The sequence below is a fragment of the Anas acuta genome, chromosome Z (assembly GCF_963932015.1).
Source record: "Anas acuta chromosome Z, bAnaAcu1.1, whole genome shotgun sequence".
Classification (NCBI taxonomy): domain Eukaryota; kingdom Metazoa; phylum Chordata; class Aves; order Anseriformes; family Anatidae; genus Anas; species Anas acuta.
The window spans coordinates 61475204-61492395 of record NC_089017.1 but is presented as its reverse complement, the minus strand read 5'-3'; the positions used below and the strand labels follow the sequence as shown (position 1 = coordinate 61492395).

General features: G+C 37.8%; 1 long non-coding RNA gene across 1 annotated transcript; it reads right to left on the bottom strand.

Annotated features, from left to right (window-relative positions):
* Positions 1-12217: 12217 nt before the first annotated feature.
* LOC137848351 (uncharacterized) lies at positions 12218-15627 on the bottom strand. The gene is made up of 3 exons (XR_011091302.1): positions 15416-15627; positions 13146-13405; positions 12218-13059 (listed from the first exon to the last, which is right to left on the bottom strand). It is a non-coding gene; the product is annotated as an uncharacterized lncRNA (long non-coding RNA).
* Between the last annotated feature and the right edge of the window lie 1565 nt (positions 15628-17192).

Below are 17192 nucleotides of genomic sequence, written 5' to 3'. Positions count from 1 at the left end.
AAAGGGGTGAAAGATTTGGTATTTTAATCAATCACAGCACAGCAAGAAGCCTTAGATGTTTCTGTGGTCATGAAAAAAGGAAATTCATCAAGTATGTCTTTCCCAGTGAAGACAGGGAACCTATAAAAGCCTCTGCATAAGGCATCAGGAAAAGCTCATCATTAATACTATGTATTCTTTGGTCACCCACATGAAAGAAAGATGGACTCTAGGTGTAGAAAATACCAAGCAGTACTACTAAAATAATCAGGGAACTGATGAGGAAAGTAAGGGAACTTGGCTTGTTTAGACTAGCAATACAAGGGAAGAAAAGGGAGTATAATTGTCCTCTCAAAAAATACCAGGGAAGAGAAGAGCTATTTAAACTGAAGGATGGTGCTGGCACAAGAACAAATGACCATAACCGTTATATATATGAATAAATATGGGTTGAAATTAGATGGAGGTTTGTGTGAGAGGAGTGCAGTTCTGGGACAGCAGCAATTGGATGGAATAAGAGAAGTAAAATCTAATTAGCCTTAAAATGGAACTTAACATATTTCTTATTTGGAATGTGGTGTGTTTCTGGTAGTAAAATGGACTGGGCTCATAAAATCTTTTCCTTTTCTGTGGATTTTTTTGTCCTGCCATTTAAGATGATAAATACATATGGCAGATATTGTAACCATACAAGCTTTTAAGAGGTGCTCTATATGTGACAGGGATATATGGCAGATTTTGAAGTAAAACTGTAGATTTCTTGAATGTGTTCTTGGAGCCACAGAAAGAGTTTATGCAGGAAACTAATAACAACTGCTTGTGCAGTCCATCTTATTATCATTGTCACATTCTTTAACATTCTGTACAGTCACACTTACACGTTAATGTTTATGTAATTTTTCTTGAGAGACTATTTCATGTCCAGTCACCCCATTTTAATACCACTTAACAATTCCAAGTCTATCTCTTTTTATGTGATCAGTTTACTATCATTACGCTATTTTTATTATTTATTATTATTTTCCCTCCTGGAGTTGCAGAAATTTTCATCTGATTCTCAATATTTAGACAATATTCAGTCATTTCAATGTCCCTTACATCTCAGCTTGCAATTCATCATCACTACAGCTATTGATACAGGCTTTTTGTTTGTTTGTTTGGTTGGTTGGTTTTGTCAAAGAAATCAATGATATTCTGGATAATGTCAATCTGGGATTAGGAGAATATATTTGTCTATCATTTTATCATTTTATCATTTCACTCTGAAAATTTTGTATATATATTTTTTACATACAGTTTTGAGACTTTTTCTTTCTCTTGGAGAATTCTGAGAAAACATCACCTCTTGAGATAACAAACATTTTCCTCTATGATAAATTCTGTAAGAACATCAGTTGAACTCTTGAGCCAATATTGTCAGCATCTTTTCCTGAAACAGATTCATCTGACCTGAAAACATGTCTTACCCATAGAAACTATGATGGAAAACATTGGAAACAAGTCTCTGCTCATGATACCTCTCTAAAGAAAGAAAGAAAAAAAAAAGTGGAAATCTTTCATACCTTATTTGTACTTATTTATATATTCTTTAAAAGAATATGTGATCATTACCATATTATGAACAGACCTATATAAGAGCACTGGGGAAAAGGAAGAACAGCAGCTCATTCTTTCTCTACATCGGATATTAACGAAGCCAGGGTTCAGTTTACCTGATGTCTTCAGGGATGGAAACAGTGATGGCAGGAATGCACATTCATAAGCAAGGGATCCCAGTGCGTCCATTTCATAGAATGGTTTGGGTTGTAAAGGACCTTAAAAATCACCTAATCCCAACCCCCAATTCTATGGACAGGAACATCTCCCACTAGTACATGTTGCTCAAAGTCACATTATGCCTGACTTTGAACACTTCCATGGATAGGGCATCCACAGCTTCTCTGGGTAACCTCATCCAGTACCTCACCACCCTCATAGCAATGACTTTCTTGTTAATATCTAATCTAAATCTACCATTCTCAGTTTGTGCTATCGTTATACTCCCTGATAAAGAGTCTTTTTTTCCAGCCTTCCTGTAGGCTCCTTTTTGGTGCTGGAAGGCACACTAAAGATCTCTCCAAAGCCTTGTCTTCTCTCAGGCTGAACAACTCCAATTACCTCAACCTGTCTTCATAGGAGAGGTGCTCAAGTTCTCTGACTATCTTTGTGGCCCTCCTCTGCATTCGTTCTAATAGGTTCATGTTCTTGTGCTGGGAGCCCCAGAGATGAATACAGAATCACCTTCCTTCATCCACTTGCCATGCTTCTCTTGATGCATCCCAGGTTACAGATGGCTTTCTGGGCTGCAGGTGCACGTTACTGGCCCATGTTGAGCTCAACCAACTCCCCCAGCCTGTATTTGTGCTTAGAATTGCCACTACCAAGGTGCAGGACCTTGCACTTGACCTTGTAGGACTTCATGGTGTTCACACATGCCCTCCTCTCAAGCCTCTGGATGACATCTCTTCCCTCCAGGATGTCAACCACACTGCTCAGCTTTCCGTAATTAGCTCAGGGAACTGGGGTTGCTTAGTTGTGAGAAAAGGGAGCTCAGGGGAGACTTTATCGCACTGTACAATACCTTAAAAAAGGCTATAGAAAGGTGGGGATTAGACTTTTCTCCCAAGCACTAAGTGTTAAGATAAGGAGAAATGTCCTCAAGTTGTGCTAAGGTTTAGTTTGGATATTAGGAAAAATTATTTACTGAAAGAGTTATGTGACATTAGAACAGGCAGCCCACGATAGTGGTTGAGTCATTAGCCCTGGAGGTCTTCAAGAAATGTGTAGGGTAAGAATTTAGTAGCATGGTCTAGTGATAGACGTTAGTACCTGGTCAAAAATTGGACTAAATGATCTTAGAAGTCTTTTCCAACATGAATGATTCTATGATTCTAAGATTCTATTTTACCAAGAGATCTTCGAAGAGGCCAAAGTCTGCTCTCCCAGAGTCCAGGGTAGTGAGGTTGTTATGCTCCCTTCTCACTGCACTCAGGTTCCTTAGCTCCACCATTTTATGAACACTGCATCCAAGGCTCCTCACCCATCTTCAGGAAGAGCTCCCTGCACTTCAGCTTCTCATTGACATCGTGGGTAATGCACCCTTCTTGTCTCCTTTGCCTGTCACAGAATCACAGAATCACAGAATTTCTAGGTTGGAAGAGACCTCAAGATCATCGAGTCCAACCTCTGACCTAACACAAACAGTCCCCACTAAACCATATCCCTAAGCTCTACATCTAAACGTCCTTTAAAGACTTCCAGGGATGGTGACTCCACCATTTCCCGGGGCAGCCTGTTCCAGTGTCTAACCACCCTTTCGGTAAAGAAGTTCTTCCTAACATCTAACCTAAAACTCCCCTGGCGCAACTTAAGCCCATTCCCCCTCGTCCTGTCACCAGGCACGTGGGAGAACAGGCCAACCCCCACCTTACTACAGCCTCCTTTAAGGTATCTGTAAAGAGCAATAAGGTTGCCCCTGAGCCTCCTCTTCTCCAGGCTGAACAAGCCCAGCTCCCTCAGCCACTCCTTGTAGGACTTGTTCTCCAGGCCCCTCACCAGCTTCGTCACCCTTCTCTGGACCCGCTCAAGCACCTCGATGTCCTTCTTGTAGCGAGGGGCCCAAAACTGAACACAGTACTCGAGGTGCGGCCTCACCAGAGCCGAGTACAGGGGGATGATCACCTCCCTAGCCCTGCTGGTCACAGTGTTTCTGACACAAGCCAGGATGCCGTTGGCCTTCTTGGCCACCTGAGCACACTGCTGGCTCATATTCAGCCGACTATCCAGCAATACTCCCAGGTCCTTCTCTGCCTGGCAGCTCTCCAACCACTCCTCTCCCAGCCTGTAGCTCTGCTTGGGGTTATTGCGCCCCAGGTGCAGGACCCAACACTTGGCCTTGTTGAACTTCATGCAGTTGACCTCAGCCCATCAGTGCAGCCTATCCAGATCCTCCTGCAGAGCCTTCCTACCCTTGAGCAGATCGACACACGCACCTAGCTTGGTGTCATCTGCGAACTTACTGAGGGTGCACTCAATGCCCTCATCCAGATCATCGATGAAGATATTCAAGAGGACCGGTCCCAGCACCGAACCCTGGGGAACGCCACTAGTGACTGGCCTCCAACTGGACTTGACTCCATTTACCACGACTCTTTGGGCTCGGCTATCCAGCCAGTTTCTAACCCAAGGAAGCGTGCGCCAGTCCAAGCCTAGGGCAGCCAGTTTCTTGAGGAGAATGCTGTGGGAAACGCTGTCAAAAGCCTTGCTGAAGTCAAGGTAGACCACATCTACAGCCTTTCCCTCATTCACCCAGCGCGTCACTTTGTCATAGAAGGAGATCAGGTTAGTCTGTCCTTCCTAAAGAAGCTATATCATTCCATTCCAACACAAGCTATGGGAACCATCCCACCATGTCTCCATAATGCCAGAGGTCATAGTCCTGCGGGCATGTGTACTGCTCTATCTTCTCTTGTTTATTCATCTTGCTACATGTTAGCACAGAGAAGTTTAAGTTGGGCCCCAGATGAAGCTGTACTGGAAATTCCTTTGTGCTATTCTTCAGGTGCTCTCTTGGTGACCTTTGACCCTTCTCCAGACTCTGGGCTTCTATCACTGACACTGGTATCAAAGCAGAAGGAGCAGGATGGATTGAGGTATCTATCCTCTAGCAACTTCAGTTTAAAGCCCTTTTCTTCAGCTTGACAAGCCTATGACTAAAGATGCTCTTCTTCTCTGACAGGTGGGCCTCATCAGCCCCCAACAGACAAGGTATCTCAGAAAGAGTTGTCTATGTAGCTGAACCCCCTGTCTGTGACACCAGTCCTGTATCCACCAGTTCATCTGCCAGATTTAACAGGTGTGGTGATTTTGCCCTGCTGGGCAGCTGAACTCTACCACAGTAACTCTCTCACTCTCCAATCTCAAATGAAAAAGAGGAGAAAATAGGATGGAAAGGTCTCAAGGACTGGCATAAGGACAGGGAGATCGCTTACCAATTGTCATCATTGGCAAAACAGACACAATGTATGGAGATTAATATAATTTACTCCCTATCACTAGCAGACTAGAACAGTGACAAATTGAAACACCTCTCCTCCTTCCCCTCCCAGTGCCCCTCCCATCCATCCTCTTCTACATCCTCCCCCAAGTGTCACAAGAGAGTAGAGAATGGGCATTATGGTCAGTTCATAATGCTTCATCTCCATTATTCCTTCATGGTCACTCTCTTCCCCTGCTGCACTGTGGGCTCCTCCACAGACTGCAGTGTGGAGATCTTCTCTGAGCCCCTGTCAGGTGCAGAGGGACAGCCTGCTCCACCAGAGGCCTCTCAACAGACTGAAGGGGAACTTCTGCTCTGGTGCCAGGAGTACCTTCTGCTCTCCTTCTACACTGATCTTGGTGCCTTCATGGATCACACCCTATTTCTCTCAATATCATCTCACCCCTCTCTTTTAGATATTGCACAACATTTCTCACTCTTCCTTAACTCTGTTCTCCCAGAGGCACGACCAACTTATTTCACTGACTTAGCCCTGGCCAGTGGTGGGTCCCTTTCGGAGCAGATGGAGCAGATGGAGCTGTCTCTGATATGACATGGGGCAGCCTCTGGGCTCTGCTCACAGAAGTCACTCTTACAACCTCCTGTTACCAAATATTTGCCATAATAAACCCAATATAAGTGAAAAAAAAAAAAAAAAGAAAATATAAAAAAAAAAAAAGTGCATTCCAGAGTCCTTTATTGATGCTTCCAGGGCTCTGTAATCCCTCGTGATACTCCTCAGACTGCTCCTGGCTGCACTTGAGTCCTGGTTCCCACAAGAAAAAACAACAATGGATAATAGTTCCTAGGCTGTATGAGATTTGTCAGTCTCTTCATGACATCCCTGATATGAACCCTTAGTAAGTAGCAGGCTTTCCTCAAGAGCAAATTGGGTGCCTCTGTACCTCTCAAAAAAGAGTTAACTACTATCACCAATTGCCTTTTCTTAGTTGCACTGGTTGTTACACCAGGAGCAGACTGGGCTGTCTTACTCGCCTTCCCTGCAATGTGTCTTTTCTGTCTGCAGAAAGATGAAACAGTTCTGTAAGTTCACCTCAGGTTTAGGGAGAAATCTCTTTTTCCTGCTAGTCCTTGAGTCCTTGTCATTGCCAGCTTCCACGCTCCTGTGTTATTGCTCCTACTTCCTTCTGTGAATGCATGTGAGGGAGTTTCAGGATGTTTGGCCATGAGCTGTCAGTCCCCTGAAGATTGTACTAGGATCCACCTGTTTAACTGCTCCTCAGCCTCCCTGATGTTACACAACCTTCTCACTGCCTCTTGCAGCTATATTCCCTGAATGTAGGTAAAAATCTTAGGTGATTTAATTAGGTATTATTCAATAAACATACTTAGACATTCTTTTACATTATTACTTTATCCTTTGAGACTCAGAAAGAACGTTACCCATCACCTCTTTTTTTTTTTTTTTTTTTTAAATCTCTCATCTGTCCTTAGAACAGTCCAGGAGAGCCACAAATAATTAATCTCATTAAGTACCTAGGACCAGAGCATATATAAACTAAATAAGTTTTGCTTTTTATAAGAAAAATTATGTGCTGCAACATCTGCATTTTCTATAAATGATAACATATTCTATGCTATGACTTGCATATTTAGGTAGCTGTTCATACAGCCTGAGTATAAAATTACTGCAAGAAAGTATACAAAGGACACTTTTCAGCAATTTTCCTTCTACTTCAGGTGTAACTAAAGGAACAACAGCTCTACCTATAAGAAAATACATTTCTGCAAGATTTGTTCTCTTTTTTCTATTCCCTTAAAATAGCAGCATTATTATTGTTGAAACTTGCTATACAATTATTATTTAAATTTATCAATGTTATTTTTATTTTCTTCATATTTTTGCACTGAATGCTAGATTTATTGGTGTCAGCTGGAAGAAAGACAAATGCATTTATTGAGGGAGAATAGGAGAGTAAAGATTTTTTTCTGAGTAATAAATATTTAATACTCTTGATAACTGGACTGCAAAATGTTAAACATACACTGCTTTTGATTTATATTACCAATGAAAGCAGATCCTGCTATCCTTTTTAACAGTGATTAATGTCATACTTCCCAATAATTTTATTCAGTTCTGTGTATGCACTCATGGAGTAAAAAAAAATAATAATAAAAAATTAAAATCATATTATGAGGAAAGCTATTTGAATCTGGACTTAAATTATTAAGGTGTAAATTATAGTGGAAACAGAGACATATGTTCATTTCCTTTAGACAGTAGTTGACTTCTATTAATTAGAGAGGCTGCATTTTGTCCCCTCTTTCAGGAGCACAAATCAGCATTTAAATAGTCTGCTAAATTTGTTGCTTTTCTATTTATTGATAGTGCAATGTGCAAGGTGTTTCTGACAACCCGTGAGTCTTAAATGCAATAAGCACATAAATCTGACTGAATGTTTTATAATTCCAAGAAAAAAAAAATTAGGTAGGCAATGACTCAAGCTAGAAATGTTTTGACCTAACTGTTTTAAAAGGATTTAAACTTAGATCTTCAGTTAAATGAGCATCATGAGATATGAGTCTTTATGCAATCCATCTTGATTGTTCTGGGAAATAAATAAAAAATATTTGGTTTATGGATATGAAGGTTAGAAAACACTAAACTACTAGTTACAGTTTTTGCAATATTTACTTCTAACAATCTTTTGGAGATATTTAAATATTTTTACTCAGATTTGTGATGACTTCCTCAATGATTTTAATATGTAAATTCAAGTTTTCTCTGTTATACACTAAACAAAAAATAGCAATTAGATGTACAGAGGTTTGATAACATGTGGCTTGTTGAAGTTTAGACTTGATGTCTCTGAGTTAGACACTCCACTCCCTGAAAAGGTTTCATTTAGGGTGGTTCAGAACTTGGCTAGGTACCTATATAATTCTTTAATTGACTTCTAGCTACTCATTCAGAAAAAAATAAGGAATTAGTCTTAAAAAAATCAGTCTGTAGATAAGCAAAAAACAGAAAATATACCAATAAATCGAAAAAACTATGGATTTAAATGGGCTTAGACATGGTGGTGGAAGGTTGGTAAACACTTTCTATCTTACAGATTGAGTAGATAGATGTCTCCTGAAACTTTCCTTAGCCACCCACACCACACAAAATTATTATTCTGCTTTTAGAACTTTTTTACTACATAGATCATTGCTGTCAACATCAGATTAGTTTCTTCCTAGGAAATACATGTTTATATTGTGAAGCACCCAAAACAGCATTAAAATGTAAAAGGAGATCAGAAAGACACAGAATCATGACTCCTTAGTCCATGAGTGGTGTAGAAAAGGCCATTTACATGCTCCAAAACTCATTGTATCTCTGGGCAATTCCTTTGCTCCGACAGAAGCTGGCCTATGGCAGCGCTGCCACCAGAATCTTTCCCTTGTTTTTGAAAAAGAGCCAAGTTTTGCTATGAAATATTTATTTCTGATAGATGTGGCTGCTCTGTTCTGTCAAATGGATGACTGTCAGCTTCAAAAGCAGCTGTACATATAAATTAATCACTCTGGTTTTATCAACAGTAAATGCTTCTCTCCTGAGCAGCTTCTTTTCTTCTTAAAGAAAAAAAAAAATACACTAAACTATCATTTTTCAACCTATATCACAAAATGCAAGACTGCTGATGAACAGGTTACATGAGATTTTTGCTGGAGATATTATTCTATCACTTGCTTTCAGAAAGGTAAGAGAGACAGGACAAACAAACAAACAAACAACAACAACAAACAAACAAACAAACAAAATTTAGGGGAAAAAGTAAAGCCTGCTTGCATTATTTATTTATTTATTGGCTCATCTTGTGATCCAATCACACCAGCAGAGCTTTTGTTTAATCAGATTGGCTGATGTCCTTACTGGTAATATTCTATAATGCAAGCAGAGTACTGGTACAAAACTTTTTCTCCAAGAGAAAATCTGCAAATTTTCTTATAAGGATCAGCTTTAAAAAAAATCATACTGAGAAATAATGATTTCTATTGGGGAAAAACTAGAACAAAAACAAGAACAATTTTAAAATATTCAGTTTTTCACTAGAGAGCAATAATACTATGTTAAAAGAAATACGTTCATAAGTGAATGTATTCATTAATTTATTTTGAAATTTAAAAACCAAACAAAAAAAAAAAATCTTGCTGACTTTATGCTGTTAGAACAATAGAGCATTCTGAGTTCTTACTGTAATTCAACCTCTATAATTTTAGAAAACTCTGGATTGTTGGTGTGGATTCTTTAAGATCACATTGATTTTTGAAGATCACGTAGATTTTTGTAGAGATGCACCTAAACTTAATAGCTTTGCATCCTTCCTTCCCAACAGAGGCTGCTGGTCATTTGTAACAGTGCTTTAGGACTGGAGTGCAAGGAGAGATTGAATGATACTTCCTAGCCTGGGTATCAAGAAATCTGCAGAGTTTAGTTTCCTGCCAGAGCCTTCACATAAGCGATTTCTAAAGCTTCCAGTCCAAAATTTCAGTAGAGAGCAGTGGTATTATCAAGTCCTTCATGAGAAGAAAATGATTTTTTACTATGAAAAAGGTCATTGCTATAAAGGAATAGAAATTGTGTTGCTATGTACAAGCCAGCTTCTGAGAACAAAGCAATAGTCAGTTATTTTCAACTTTTTTCTTTTTTCTTTTTATTTTTTTCCGTTTGTTTCAAATAACAAAGAAGATGGTTCATCAGTTTTCATGTGACCTTAGAAATTGTTCATTGCTGTCCAAGCAGTCACTAGCCACACACTGAAAATCATTGATTTAGGCAGGTTCAGTACAAGAAAGCACCTTTCCTTCACCTTTTTTCCATTTTTACAAAACTATGTTTAGCCTTCCTAGGTCCTAAATCTGCAAACATAAATAAGTAATTCCATTAAGATTTAAAGATGAGAGAGGGAGAAAGAATGACTGCTGGAAGCAAACTGTTCCTGTCTGAGCATTATCATTTCATGTTTTTCCTTCATATGAAGAAACAAGCAGGTTACTGTCACCATGGCACTTTTGTTACAAGTAAAAAACAACTCTAAGTTCACAGAAATAAATAAATAAATAAATAAATAAATAAAATAAATAAATATGACAGGCTGTAAAAAGGTGATTTCTGCAAAAACTGCATGTACTTGTCTTGCAGATTACACCATTTTACTTTTTTTTTTTTTTTCTTTGTAACTTCAGACTTTTCTTAGCATGACCATCCACAGATTGCTTTCAGGGTGACTCTGGATGGTGTTCATGAGTGTCCTTTGTATCTGCAGTCAGATACTTCAGTTATTGTATCTTTATCTACTGGATTTGAAATACCCATGTGAAGTATTGATTTCTAGCATCACAGCCTGGGTGACAGCTTTCCATTCAATCATCCTTAATAACCAGTTCTTCACTTTTCTCTGCTGTCTCTCTCTATTGCTGACTGCACTATAAACCACCATAAAATTGCTGCTGCTTCTCTCTGGATTTACACTACACTACTAAAGTAATGTAAACTCCCAAATGCAGATTGCAAAAATGAATTGAAAGCTGAAAACTGGAGAAGATTAGAGAAGGAAAGTTACTTTCAGGCATCTCAACAAAAATTACTGTGTGAAATCATTTCTAGTAGATCTTAAATTATTTAGAGGTCAAAGTTCCTGAAAGTGTAAAATGAATTTCTGAAGTGTATTTTGTGTCCTGGTAAATTCTCCATGTTACATCAAACAGATCTTTACTCCTGGGTCACAGCCCTAGGACAAGAATGTGCATGCTGGCAACAGGGCCCCGTGCCTGTCAGCCACTCAAGAAGGGAGCCCTGAGTTGGGACATTTTTACACATCCTACTGATGGACAATATCCCACCCACCCACCACCTGGTGTAGGGGGCTGAGGTACCTGGAATTCCACCCACGTTCTGTCATGAAACACTGTGACAATTCTCATAAAGAGCCATACTAACTTTCCCAGACAGACCAAGGTCTCTTTCAACTTTTGATTCCACCACAAGCTTGCTCACCTTCCCTCAAGAACAATGAGGGTATATGTTGTTTTAATTTGGGTTTTAATAGACATTTCTCTTTCCCCTTCCCTCTGCTTCCGGATTTACTAATTTGGTCTATACCATAAAGTGACCAAGAAGAAAATATTTGGGATTCCTTGTGTAATTTTAGGACAGAGAAAAATCCTGATGGGGTGGAATTCTATGGACAGGATTCTGCACGTGTCTTGCTATAGCACCAGTGCTAAAATAGTGGAAATTTTAGTCTGCATCACTTATCATCAACTTCCAAACAGTAAGGAACTCAGACTAACCAAGATTTATTCTCATTGTTTCCATGGGATCATTTGTGGTTATTGCTTTGAAAACAACTGTGAAGACATTTGAGCATCATGCTCAAATTTTGATTTGAGCATCAATGCACAATCTACTCCCTCTTTTCCATTACAGTAAAAATAATAGCAAACTAATCAAAAAAAATGTTATCTTACTCTGGAAGGACATGGTCTGATGTTTTCTTAGTGTTTTTCTGACGCAACATGTATAGAACCATAACATTCTTTATTCTGGATAAAATCTGGTGCGGTAATGAACAAAAGTTCCTTAAAAGCAAAAGCAGAGAGTAAAAAAATCAATTGCAGCCTACGTCAAGGAGTGACAGAGTCAAGGAATCTATTCACTGGAGTTGTTAAAGAAACAAGGCAATATACTCAGTCAAATGCCAGTAACTCATAGTGCAAACCTTGTTGTTTTTTTGTTTATGTGTCTTATGTTGGTTTCACTTTTGTTGTTTGTTTCTTTTGAAATTCCAACAATTAATGACAGTTGTTGTCAGAAGAAAGAAGCTTTAATTCAAAGCTGGGGTAGTTCAACTGTAACTCAGAGCAGGTAGAAATATGACCACCTCTTCACAAAAAACAGTTACAGAAATTATTAATGGAGCCTTGTCAAATATTAGGATGTAGAGTTCACATTTGCATTTATGTACTGTGTTTTCTTTTTATTTAGTACCTTAGCAGACAATTTATATAAAAATGTTTAAGGTAAGGCCTTTTGCACATTATCACAATGTTAGTTTATATCTTTCTTAAGAGTGCTTTCTACATTTACTGTTTCTCTAATGAATTTTAGTTACCCCACTCTCTGGCAAACTAGGATGAATTCTCTAATTAATACTATAAATATATATAAAAGATTGCAGCAGTCATAGTTTCATTTTGAAAGTTTACATAAATGCCATTTTATTAATTGTTTCTAGTTTTTCCTTGCAAACACTTTTTAAAATATTTTTACAACAAACAAGGAAACAAACAAAAAACCTACTGCACATTTAAAGAGGTTTGTAAAAACTTAAGCTGAAAGTGACAGAAATCTGTCTAAATCAAATGCAAATACATTTCACCATCAGGGCTTCTCTGTATTTCATACAAGCATCTAAAACAACAGAGACAACTGTCACCAATAAGCCATTTATTCTAATTACTAATAACTTTTCACACCAGTAGTAAAATACAAAACCAAAAAAGGAAACATTAATTCCTGTTTTCATTATTCTACCTCACCTATTAATGTATTGAATATATTGGCTTATATGGACCAGCTTCTATTCTGATGCATGAATGTAAAGTAACCTGAGAAAATTCAATATTTTTGAAAGTTTGTTGTAGTCGTTGTTGTTGTTTTTCCATAACAGAATAAGTATTTGGAAATCTGAGCTGTGTAAGAGAGCAAGAGTACCCAATGGTATAGTTATTCTACAGAAGCAGCTGTTAAAATGGTATATCATTTTGCATGCAAATCCTGTCAATGATTTTTATATTAAAAGTATTCAGTTCACAAGTGAGAAAAAAAAAAAAAAAAAAAAAAAAAAAAAAAAAAAGATCTTTTGTCTTGACTGCCAGCTCAGAAAACTTGATATTGATCTGTGAATGAAACTTGTTTTTCTGCTAAATCTCATCTGTGTTAGTGAGAGCGATCAATTGCCATGTCCTTCAGCCAAGCTGAGCACATGCTGCTCCTGTACAAGGGAAAGGCTCAAAGGTAAATGGACACAGCAAGTCACTGCAGGTAAAGCTGCATGTCTGGGAAAGTGCTGGTACTCACAACTGTTGTTTTTTTGGTCTCCCTGTCCCTCATGACTCTTTCTCCAAGCTTCTGTTGGTCTTCCAAATTACCCGCCCACAGCAGACCAGGCCAGACCACCTGTTGTTTCTCTCTTCACTACGTTCCACCTATTTTCTTTGTGCTTATGAGACTAATCTCTCATGACAGGTTAAAGACATTCTATAAAAAGGATGTGATTTACTTCTAACTGCAATATTCTTGCCTTAGCACACACTTTTGTCCCAAGCCATGCCATATCTCTAGGAGAAAAAAAAAAAAAAAAAGTCCTTAAATGTGAGAATAGACAAACAAGCACATTTTGTGTTTGTGTGGTTCAGGGGGGGTTGGAGTTTACCCCACTCTTTTATTACTTCAGTGCAAATTACAGGATTTAGAGTAGATTGTAGGTGCCACCTTTCTGTTTAGACTGTGTCTCAGAAGCTCATGAGATTGTGTCCTAAGGCTAGCAGTAAGCTTTTCATAGCCATGAGTATTCAATCCCCCAGATAATACTTGTAGACAATACAACTGTGAATTATAATTTTCTGAGTAATGGAAAGAATACATCAGCCTAATCCCAAAAAATTTTGAAAGGTATTGTTAATATCTCAGTGGAGAAAATGTGTTATATATTTTACTAAAACAGATTCAAGGTTTGCTGTGGATTTTTATTACATTTCTTCAACCACATTAAATTCTCATAAATTTAAAAGAATTTGTCTTTTTTTTTTTTTAATGGAGTATTTTGAATGAACTCCTATGTTCTTTATCAGAGATGAACTTAATGCAAAAATATTTGAGCTGCTGTGTTTGTGATGAATACAAATTGTTTAGATGTTAAACAAGTTTATCTTGAAAAACTTCAGTTCCTTCCTTCCTTCCTTCCTTCCTTCCTTCCTTCCTTCCTTCCTTCCTTCCTTCCTTCCTTCCTTCCTTCCTTCCTTCCTTCCTTCCTTCCTTCCTTCCTTCCTTCCTTCCTTCCTCCCTTCCTCCCTTCCTCCCTTCCTCCCTTCCTCCCTTCCCCCCTTCCTCCCTTCCTCCCTTCCTCCCTTCCTCCCTTCCTCCCTTCCTCCCTTCCTTCATTTTTTTTTCCTTTTTTGGCAAAATATGTAAAAGTTAAGGACACTCCACAACCTCCCTGAGCAGCCTGTTCCCTTCCCTTCCCTTCCCTTCCCTTCCCTTCCCTTCCCTTCCCTTCCCTTCCCTTCCCTTCCCTTCCCTTCCCTTCCCTTCCCTTCCCTTCCCTTCCCTTCCCTTCCCTTCCCTTCCCTTCCCTTCCCTTCCCTTCCCTTCCCTTCCCTTCCCTTCCCTTCCCTTCCCTTCCCTTCCCTTCCCTTCCCTTCCCTTCCCTTCCCTTCCCTTTCCAAGAGATATTCTGAACAAGAAAACGTGAAGGAATATTAATCAAAAGTGAAAAGGTTGCTCAAAAAAGAACAGCCTTTGAAAATGTTTTTAAAGATCACTTTTGAAGAACACCATTATTTCTTTGGTCTATATTATCCCAAGTTTTTGAAGAAATCGGTGGTAAATTTCTGTTCCAAAGTACACCATGTAGATTTGTACTCTGGCACACCTATGGGGTAAAGAAAAATGAGTTAATGTTTGCTTTGGGTACTGGAAAAAAAGAAAAAAAAAAAGTGTTTTTTTTTTTTCTGGTTATACATAATAAATGATTACTGAACTTAAAAACATTTTTTATAGCTGGGTTTCCGATGCATGTTTTTAAATTATGGGCTCATGATTATTGTTAAGTCTTGAACGATAGCTGTCCTGTGAGTCTGACGACCTATCAGGACTGTGAGCTGTGCCCTGCACATGCTCCTGAGCCATTTGTGGGGCACCAGGTCTTATTCTTCAGACAAGAATCATTCAGATGGAAGTTTTACACTGCAAGAGAATTTCATATATGTATTATAGAGAGAGGTGTTGATCCTGCATATACTATCCAAGTCCTTTCCCTGAAAATAAAAATAATGATAATAATGATATTAATGATATTAATGATGATGATAATAATAATAATAATAATAATAATAATAATAATAATAATAATAATAATAATAATAATAATAATAATAATAATAATAATAATAATAATTTGGGCATCAGGGATATACTTATGCCTACAGGTAAGTTTAATGAACAATGTAAATAACATGCTTGTCATTTTGCAGAAACAGATCCATAAAACAAAACTAGTGATATATAATCAAGATTGGGCAAAATCTAAAGCAAGCTAGGCAATAATTTAAGCTGATGAACCAACTTACAGTTATCCAGCACAACAGAGTTTCTCTGACATCTGCCAGAAACAACGAAAGTTTCCTGACAGAAAGACCCCATTTGCACAATAGAACCATCTCTAGTTTAGATACTTTGCACAGGAATGTCCACCTGGAGACATAAGTGTTGGTCTTCCAATTGGCTACTTGTTCACTGTCAGAGAAAACTGTTTTACTGAGTGAAGCTGTTTTACTCTGTTTGTCTCATCCCTGTTACACTGAAGGGTGTTTTTGAAACAAAGTAATTAAACATTTACTACTTAAAGCCAGCAAAAGTAGTTCATAGTCAAAAAAAAAAAAAAAAAAAAAAAGTAGTTGATAACATGCCTTGACAAATCTGTTTTCATATAGACCTCATAATTGCTTAGCAGTCACTGGTAATCTTTACTTCCCTCATGTGTGCATGTTAATTAGATATGGTTTTATAGGATTAATGATCTAAAATAGTTCATAAAAGTAGTTGATTAATAATAAGAAAGGTGATAACTATATTAAAATTGAAAACAGGACAAATATTTTCTGTGACTGTCAGGTGAAAATTCTAGAAAATATAGTCTTTATACAGCTATTTTTCATAACATTGATACGTGGAGTTGTATTTGTTAAGTGATATATCAAATTGTGCACTGGGAATAATTTTGATGTCCAAATTAGTCTCCAGAAATCAATTGTGAGTGCTCAATATGCTGAATTTAAATTTATCTGATTTAGAAAGAAATATTATAAATATGTTTGAGTGCATGATCATAATTCTTCCCATCTTTGCATGTGTAGTATTTCATGACTAGTATTTCATTTTTCCCATAGACCAAAAAGCCTTCAGTTGTGTAAGAATTCTCCAGAAAAAGGGAAAAGTATAAGAAAAATATATTTTAGTAGCTGTTACATACAAAAATAAATATTTTACAGTTTGGAGTAATTTTTCTGAAACTTAAAAAAAAATAAAAACATTTTTGACATAAGGATAATAGTCTCATAAAAAAAAAAAATCTGGAGAGAAGTAAGGACAATTTTGATATTATTCATGGGTGATTCCTTGTAACAACTTTTTTGTTGTTGCTCTTTTTCTTTTTTTTTTTTTTTTGGTGAACTACAGTTGGCAGGGGAAATACAGTTTTTTGCAATTGTATCATTGTCTTGGTATCAGACTGTTCACCTTTGCAAATATATATCTTTGCTTTTGATGCATCCGTCTGTTGTTTTACCAAGGCCTCTTTCTTTCAGATGAGTTATCTTTAATTCGACTGTTATTTTCAGTGTATCTACTATTTGATACTTTTAAATCATAGACTTGAACATTTTCTGGAGTGGAGTTTTATCTGCAAATTAGTATCCTTCTCATCTCAACAACCTGTTCACTGTGATATGGAACATGAAATTCAGCCCAGCTCTCATCTTCTCTATCCTGCTTTGGCATTCCTACCACCCACAGATATATATTTTCCACCAGTTGACAGATTCTCAGGAAAAGTGCACAAAGTGTTCCTTGAACCCTGCTGAACCCTTGCCTGCTGTTCAGCCAAGTCCCTGCTTGGGCTATCTCAACAGTGCATCAATTGTGTGCTCACTGAGTGATGGCAGGCTATGCTCTCAATTTACATGTTGTATTTACTGATGTACAAAGCAGTCTTAATGGCTTTACCTTTCACCAGCTTCAATAAAACCTGTCTTGTTGGCAGACAGTAACACCTACAGACTCTTACTTTTCTATAACTTTTTGCCTTTAATATTTTTGGCACATGCATGTCAACAGGTGTAAGTGGAG